Source organism: Rhinatrema bivittatum, chromosome 16 (assembly GCF_901001135.1).
Source record: "Rhinatrema bivittatum chromosome 16, aRhiBiv1.1, whole genome shotgun sequence".
NCBI lineage: Eukaryota > Metazoa > Chordata > Amphibia > Gymnophiona > Rhinatrematidae > Rhinatrema > Rhinatrema bivittatum.
In genome coordinates this window covers 66,205,403-66,213,651 of record NC_042630.1, presented here as the reverse complement: position 1 = coordinate 66,213,651, position 8,249 = coordinate 66,205,403, and positions in this window count along the sequence as shown.

Below are 8,249 nucleotides of genomic sequence, written 5' to 3'. Positions count from 1 at the left end.
CGAACGAGCCGTCCGGCGCGAACGAGCCGGGAATCACGTGGCGCCGCGTCACTCAGACGCGACGTCACGTGATTCCCGGCAAGTTCGCGCCGGACGGCTCGTTCGGCCCAAAAAGAACTTTTGGCCAGCTTGAGGGGGTCAGGAGGCCCCCCCAAGCTGGCCAAAAGTTCTTTTTGGGCCGAACGAGCCGTCCGGCGCGAACGAGCCGGGAATCACGTGACGCCACGTCACTTGATGTGCCACCGACGTCACATGCTTCTCGCCAAGGATTGCAGAAATGACGTCCTCACTCCTCGCTCGATCACCAGGGAGTTGTGGTAAGTCTGGGGGGGGGGATTAAGGAGGGTGAGGGGGTTTAATTTTTTTTTTTGCACATATGTACATATACCCAACTCATTGGATTTTTTTTATGTCCATATTGGCCGCAAGTGGGACCCCCTTTCGGACATAAAAAATATGAACATAAAATTTTGCTCTGCACATCCCTACCAGCTACTCCCCTCTTTGTGATTGCAAATCCTTTTTTCCACATTTCCTCTTGCCGTTGAAGCTTAGAGCGATGTTGGAGTCACAGTAAGCATCTGTATGTTTATTTAATAAGGGTATTGTCTCCGGGCAGTAGCCATCGTTCTGGTGAGCCACCCACTCTACATTGGCGGTCTTTTGACTTTATGGATCCACAGTGTTTATCCCATGCCCCTTTGAAGTCCCTCACAGTTCTGGTCCTCCCCCCCTCCATCCCTTTTACCTCTTGTAATAGCTAACAACAACCAAGGATCCCCAAGGATCTTCATTATCTCCCATATTATTCAATATATATCTCCTTCCGCTTTGTCATATTTTGTCATCACTCAACCTACAATTCAAAATTTATGCAGACGACATACAATTTCTGGTCCCTTACAAAACTTCCTGGTCCGATACTCTATCTTTAGTTTCACTCTATCTTTCCACCATTAACTCTTGGCTATCTCATAATCGTTTAAAATTAAATCCATCAAAAACTGAACTAGTCCACTTAACATCCATTACAGACTCTTCTATAGGCCCACCATCTCATTTCACTTTCAATGGCTCAACCATCCCAATTAACTGCCATGCCATAAATCTGGGTGTAACCATAAATACAGACTTATCTATGAAACAACAAATTTCCTCCCTAACAAAGAAATCATTTTACAAACTACAGCTTCTGAAACGTCTTCGTCCTCTTCTTTTCTATCGTGATTTCAGGACTGTTCTACAATCTCTTATATTTTCTGGTCTAGACTATTGTAACGCTCTATATCTAGGTCTATCTGACTCATCAATTCACCCGCTACAATTAGTCCAAAATAGTGCAGCTCGCTTATTATCCGGTACCTCCATTTGCAATCACATTACACCTATCCTACATTCCCTTCACTGGTTACCCATAAAATACAGGATAAAATACAAAGTAATCTCAATCATTCATAGTTTAATTTACAACTCTACATCCACTTGGCTTTGCACCTTACTCCGCATTTACAAACCCACCCGACACTTAAGATCACTTACTCAAAATTTCTTAGACATTCCATCACCACGACAGGCCAGATTAGATATCACCAGGAAAAGAGCTTTTTCAGTTGCAGGACCATCTCTCTGGAACTCTTTACCCAACCCACTTTGTTTAATATCAAATCCTCATCATTTCAAAAAGGCTTTAAAAACATTCTTTTTTTCAACAAGCATTTAACATTCCCATTAAACATCTCCCCGATCAAAAATGAAACTCCATCCCCTAAATTTCTCTCATCAGATACATATTACATTATCGTCTCTCTTTTATCCCATCCGTGTTCTTTCTAGGACATTACAATTCGATAAGTTACTACCCCCCCCTCTCCTCCCCCCCTCCATCCCTTTTACCCTCCCTACTCTTTACCCATGGCTTACCATTATTATTTTGTTATTTAATAATTTGTTTTAGCTAACATTTATCTAGCTATTTAGTTGAATTTATGTATTTTAAGTTTATTTTAGTTATATTTTATTTTCATTTTTTATTTTAATATGTTGTAAACCGTTTTGATAAAATTTTATTTTAAAAAGCGGTATATAAATATTTTTAAATAAATAAAATAAATATTAAGTCTGTGCTCTGTTATTCCTATTTTCAGGAATTATAGCATTGATATACTCAGCAATCTTGTTCTCTACATCATCAAGAGAATTTAAGTCTGCTGCAACATTAAGACCCCATGGGCCAGATTTTAAAAGCCCTGCGCGCGTAAATCCGGCCGAATCTACGCGCACAGGGCACTCGTGCGCCGGCGTGCCTATTTTGCATAGGCCGCCGGTACGCACAGTCCCAGGATGCGCGCAAGTCCCGAGGCTTCATAAAAGGGGAGGGGAGGGGGCGTGTCCGGGGTCAGGGGGCGGTTCGGGGCAGGACCGGGGGCATGGCACCGGCCCGGGGGCGTGGTCGAGGCCTCCGTACCAGCCCCCGGGTCGGGTGATGGCACGCTAGTAGGCGTAAATCTGCCAACAAAGGTAGGGGGGGGTTAGATAGGGCTGGGGGGTGGGTTAGGTAGGGGAAGGGAGGGGAAGGTGTGAGGGGTGGAAAGAAAGTTCCCTCCGAGGCCGCTCCGATTTCTGAGCGGCCTCGGAGGGAACAGGCAGCGTGCGCCGAGCTCGGCGCGCGCAAGTTGCACAAATGTGCACCCCCTTGCGCGCGCCGACCCATGATTTTATAAGATACGCGCGTATCTTATAAAATCCAGCGTAATTTTGTTCGCGCCTGGTGCGCGAACAAAAGTACGCACTTGCGTAAATTTATAAAATCTACCCCCATGTGTTCTTCCCACATGCTGCTGCACTCTCCAAAAGATGCTTTTCCTTCTTTTCTGCTTTTAATTCTACCTTACTTTTGACTTTTAACAAATGACACATGCTGTGACCACTTGATGCTAAAGTTAAATACACACAGTATTCTGTTCTCAATATGTTTTCTTATGTTCTACCCTGTATTCTGCAGATTACAAGAAAAATCATTAACAAATCTACCCTTCAAGAAATACACCTAACATACACCTGGAATTCGTACTCGTTGCCAATTTTGTTCTGGGTTCAGACTGTGCAAACTGGCATTCTTCCCAGGGACTCTGACCTTGGGGGCTAATCTCACTGAGGTCTATACTGGGGCTACTTGAGGACTTGTCACCTGCATGCACACAGAACTGCCTTGGGGGCTTACCCAATATACATATATAAAATTACTGGGATTATACCTGGGTGCTTGAACCCAGCAGTTTATTCCCTTCAAAAATAGTGAAACACAACTTTGATTTAGGACATCACGGTTCCAGGTATTTAGGAAAGTAAGTTTATTTGAGCAACAGGAGGATAGAGCAAATGAATCATATCATACAGAAGAATTAGTTGCAGATATTTATTTTTTATTTTTTTTCTATACCGCTTATCATCAATGTAGGCAGTTTACAAATTTTACTTATATAAAATGTAAAAATAAATAAAATACAATACCAATACAAAATTATATAAAACATACATGAATAAGCAACTCTTGACCTTCCCCTCCAAATCCCCTTGCTGCTTAACTATTCAGCCCTGTCTCTTTACCTTTAGATATTATAAGCCTCTTTAAAAAGACAGGTTTTTAGCAATTTCCTAATTAGCTTATGCTCTCTCATTATCTATAACTGCCCCTGCATTGAATTCCAAAGTACTGGTCCTGCCATTGTAATTGCTCATTTACGCACCATGTCCCATTTAGTTTCCTTCACTAAGGCAATCACTAAAAGACCTTTATTCACAAAACCTAATTCCCTTTGTGGCACATACCACCGTAATCTGGGTCTCAACCATCCATTTTCCAGTTTATAGAGTACCTTATGTATTATTACTAACACATTAAAATGAATTCTAAAAGTTACTGACAACCAATGCAGGTCCTTAAGTACAGGCATGATATGTTCATATGTTCCCACTCCTCACAGTACTCTGGCTGCAAAATTTTGCAGCAACTGAACTGATTTAATCATGTTTTTGGTAACCCTAGAAGAAGCGTGTTAGTGGGTGGATCCTTGGGCTGGTGGCAGATGACCACACCCCCAAGGGAAGATCCCGAGAGGGATCACTGGTCAGGCTCAGAGTATGGAGACAGACACACACTAGTTCTTTTATTAGACAATATATGGAACCACCAGAGGTGGCAGTAGTGAGCTGGAACGCCCGGCTGGGCTGTAGTCCTTCAGATACTGGAACAGCGATCCTGGATAACTGAGCTGTAGAGAAACTGAATATAGTGAGTAGGCAGGGTATGCAGAGTTCAGGAGCAGATCCTTGATGGTAACACTCACACAATAATCTCTTAGAAGCACCCCAGGAGCTGGAAAGGATTAGGCCCTCGAGAAGTGAATACCTGGTTCCAGGGAACACTCTGAGAGAGAGATGGTAACTTACTGATGTAGTAGGCAGTGATGACTTCCTGGCAGAAGTAGTATTCAGTAGCAAGTCCGAGTACATGGGCCCTCGAGGAACAAGTACCGGTTCCAGACTGCAATCTGAAAAGCAAAGAGAAAGTGAGGCCCCCGAGGAGTGGGTACTCCTGGTAAGTCCTAGGAGGCAAAGTAGCAAGGAAACCCTTTGCTAACTTGATTAGTTAGCGAATTCAGAGACCTTAAATATCCAGTGGAGATGACGTCACCTCAGGGGGACGCCCCTGAGGTTCGCACCACTGCTGGTAATTGAGTCGGGGCCGTGCCGTGCGCACGCCCTTAGGCTGCTGGGAAACATGGCAGAGTGCGGTATCTAGCTGGTCTGGGGACGCCGGAGGAGAACGGCAAGATGACACCACTGCAGCCAAACTTCCAACCGGCACAGAGGGAGTCACCAAAGAGGTAAGGAGGGCGTAGTGGAGATGTTGGGCAGCGATGGTCGCAACAGTACCCCCCTTCAAAGGGCGATTTCCTATTCGGGTACCAGGCTTGGGTTTTGAAGGATGCGGAGGTGGAACTGATGAAGCATCTCTTTGTCCAGAATATTGGTCTGAGGCTCCCAAGAGTTCTCTTCGGGGCTGAAACCTTCCCACTTCAGAAGGTATTCAAAAGTATTGCCTCTTTTACGAACATCCAAGACCTCTTTGACTTTGTATTCTAAGTCATCTTCTGCATTGATGACAGGTGGATCGAGGTTTGGAAGAAAATTCGCTGAGTATGAGTGGTTTCAGAAGTGAAATGTGGAAAGTGTTATGAATATCAGCAGCAGTGGATTGAGCTGCTGGGACGTCACTGAGCTTCAGTGGAAGTGGCGGTGTTGGGGAACGTCCCTAGCCCACTTCAAATGATGACACAGTAGTGTATCTTTCAGCTTAATGAGGGGACTCCTTAAGTCTTCCACTAGATGTCTGAGAATGAAGTTGTCTTCTGCCCCTGAGTCCACCGGGGCAGGAGTCTGAACTGTGACCGGGCCGTAAGTCAAAGAGACTAGAAGAGAAAGCGGAGGAGAGGGCGCCGTATGGCCTAAGAACAGTCCTCCTGCAGGACTTAGGCCCATCTGTTTTCCGGATGAATGGGGCATATAGAGACATTATGGCTGAGCTGATCACAGTACATGCAAAGGCTACGCTTTTTCCAAAGTCTTCTTTCTTTGGAAATTAAATGTCCATGACCAAATTGCATTGGTTCATCTTTATCAGCAGCAAGAATTACTGGAACCATCCAAAGTGGTGATATAGAACTAGCCTGTTTCAACCCAGGTAACACCTTAGGCCGGAGTTGCTTCACCTTTTCCCGGAGCCGATGATCAATCCAAGTGGCCAATGCTACTAAATCATCCAGTGAGTCAGGTGTTTCGTGAGCAGCCAGCTCGTCATTTAAATGGGTATCCAGGCCTCTGCAAAAGAGTGTCTTGAGACATTTGGTGCCCCAGCGAAGTTCTGCCGCAAGAGTTTTGAACTCAATGGCAAATTCAGCCAATAATCTGCTGCCTTGCTTCAATTCCACCAAAGCAGAACTGGCTACAGCAGTTTGAGCAGGGTCATTGAAGATGGATTTAAACAAGTCCATAAATCCTTCTATATCCTGCAAAATGGGATCATTGTGCTCCCACTAGGTAGTTGCCCAAGACAAGGCCCTACCATCCAGGTATGAATAGATGTAGGTGGTCTTGGAAAGAGCTGTAGGAAATAAAGATGGCTGTAAGGCAAAATGCATGCAGCACTGGTTTAAAAAGCCCCGGGCCTTCTGAATTTCACCGGAAAAGCAGATTGGTGCTGCCAATGTTACAGCAGTTTTCAAAGTTACCTCCTGTAACTGACCTTCTTGGTTGGAAGCTGTGCCTTGAACCTTCTGTGTGTGTAGCTGATGAAATGCTGAAGTAAGATTCTCCAAGGCATCTTGCTGCTCCACAATGCAGTGGGCCAGGCCCGGTAGGGCCTGCAAGGCATTAAGTTGTGCTGGATCCATGGAGTTAGCAATCTGTTAGTGTACGAGGTAGTTGTAGATGGATCCTTGGGCCGGTGGCAGATGACCACACCCCCGAGGGAAGATCCCGAAAGGGATCACCGGTCAGGCTCAGAGTATGGAGACAGACACACACTAGTTCTTTTATTAGACAGTATATGGAACCACCAGAGGTGGCAGTAGTAAGCTGGGCTGTAGTCCCTCAGATACTGGAACAGCGATCCTGGATAACTGAGCCGTAGAGAAACTGAATATAGTGAGTAGGCAGCGTATGCAGAGTTCAGGAGCAGATCCTTGATGGTAACACTCACACAATAGTCTCTTAGAAGCAGCCCAGGAGCTGGAAAGTATTAGGCCCTCGTGGAGCGAGTTCCTGGTTCCAGGGAATGCTCTGAGAGAGAGATGGTAACTCACTGATGTAGTAGGCAGCGATGACTTCCTGGCAGAAGTAGTATTCAGTAGCAAGTCCGAGTAAGTGGGCCCTCGAGGAGCGAGTACTGCTTCCAGACTGCAATCTGAAAAGCAAAGAGAAAGTGAGGCCCCCGAGGAGCGGGTAGCCCTGGTAAGTCCGAGGAGGCGGAGTAGCAAGGAAATCCTTTGTTAACTCGATTAGTTAGCAAATTCAGAGACCTTAAATATCCTGATAAGATGACATCACCTCAGGGGGATGCCCCTGAGATTCGTGCCACTGCTGGTACTTGAGTCAGGGCCATGCTGCGTGCGCGCCCTTAGGCTGCTGGGAAACATAACGGAGTGCGGCATCTAGCCGGTCAGGGGGATGCCGGAGGAGAACATCACGATGATGCCACGGTAGCCAAACTTCCAAAAGGCACAGAGGGAGTCGCCAAAGAGGTAAGTTGGGCATAGTGGAGACGTCGGGCAGCGGCGGTCACAACAAAGTGATAATAACAATTGCTACATGCATCTAAAGAATCAGTCTGTGATATCAATTCCAGAAGTGCACTCTCCCTCTCTCTAGCTGTTATTACTCCTTATCTAATAAATGCTTCTGAGAGCAGTGATGTTCCCTCCCTCTGTATTCTTAACAATTTCAGGTACAGCTGTGCGACCTTCAGTCCCTCAGTCTTTAGTACTTTCTCACCATAGAACTATTGGCATAACTATAATAAACAGATTCTTGCCTGTTCATAAACATTTCACAGTGCAAAACAGTAAATATGAATTCACTCAATGGTTGATCTGTGGCATTCAAACTAGTTTGTGTCTGGTTGAGAACTGTGAATCCAAACAGCCAAACCTCTACACACATCCTCAGCCAGAGCAGTCAGAAATAATTGCATTACAGCAAGCTACAATAAGCTTTGGATAATCAAACGCCTATAACCTCTATGAAACTTGAATGATTTTAGAACTGTACTACACACATTGATATTCTCAAATATTGACTAATGCAATTCCCTCTTCTTGGGCCTCCCAGCAAGTAGCCTAAGACCTTTGCAGATGTTACAGAATGCTGCTGCATGGGTGTTAACTGGGAAAAGAAAATATGACTATATTATCCCCATTCTTTCTTCCCTACCTTGGCTTCCTATCCAATATCATGTCCAATTCACAATTTTGACTTTAATACACAAAATACTGATAAATCCATGTAGAGTTTGCCAAGTGCATTGCTTCATATGTAGGTGCCCCAAGAATCCTGAAATCTGCTGATAAAGGGTTACTTGAAGGCCTTTCCATTCATCGCACCCATCTAGGTAGAAGCTGTGGAAGAGCAGATAAAGCTGAAAGTATAGAGGACAAAGCCTAGGGGAACATGTTGGACATTGCAGTATGGCA